This window comes from Triticum dicoccoides, chromosome 3B (assembly GCF_002162155.2).
Source record: "Triticum dicoccoides isolate Atlit2015 ecotype Zavitan chromosome 3B, WEW_v2.0, whole genome shotgun sequence".
In the NCBI taxonomy this organism is placed as follows: domain Eukaryota; kingdom Viridiplantae; phylum Streptophyta; class Magnoliopsida; order Poales; family Poaceae; genus Triticum; species Triticum dicoccoides.
Genome location: NC_041385.1, coordinates 811965530 through 811966215, shown reverse-complemented (window position 1 = coordinate 811966215; position 686 = coordinate 811965530).

Here is a 686-nt window from a genome sequence, read left to right as displayed (position 1 = left end):
ATTACAGGTATCTCCGAAAGTGTCTGTTGGGTTGACACGGATCGAGACTGGGATTTGTCACTCCGTATGACGGAGAGGTATCTCTGGGCCCACTCAGTAATGCATCATCATAATGAGCTCAAAGTGATCAAGTGTTTGGTCACGGGATCATGCATTACAGTACGAGTAAAGTGACTGAACGGGGTATTGGGATACCGACGATCGAGTCTCGGGCAAGTAACGTACCGTTTGACAAAGGGAGTTGTATACGGCGTTGATTGAATCCTCGACATCGTGTTTCATCCGGTGAGATCATTGAGGAGTATGTGGGAGCCAACATGGGTATCCAGATCCCACTGGTGGTTATTGACCGGAGAGCCGTCTCGGTCATGTCTGCATGTCTCCCGAACCCGTAGGGTCTACACACTTAAGGTTCGGTGACGCTAGGGTTGTATGAATATGAGTATGCAGCAAACCGAATGTTGTTTGGAGTCCCGGATGAGATCCCGGACGTCACGAGGAGTTCCGGAATGGTTCGGAGGTAAAGAATTATATATAGCAAGTGCTGTTTCGGCCATCGGGAAAGTTTCGGGGCCATCCGGTATTGTACCGGGACCACCGGAAGGGTCCCGGGGGTCCACCGGGTGGGGCCACCTATCCCGGAGGGCCCCGTGGGCTGAAGTGGGAGGGAAACCAGCCCCTAGTGG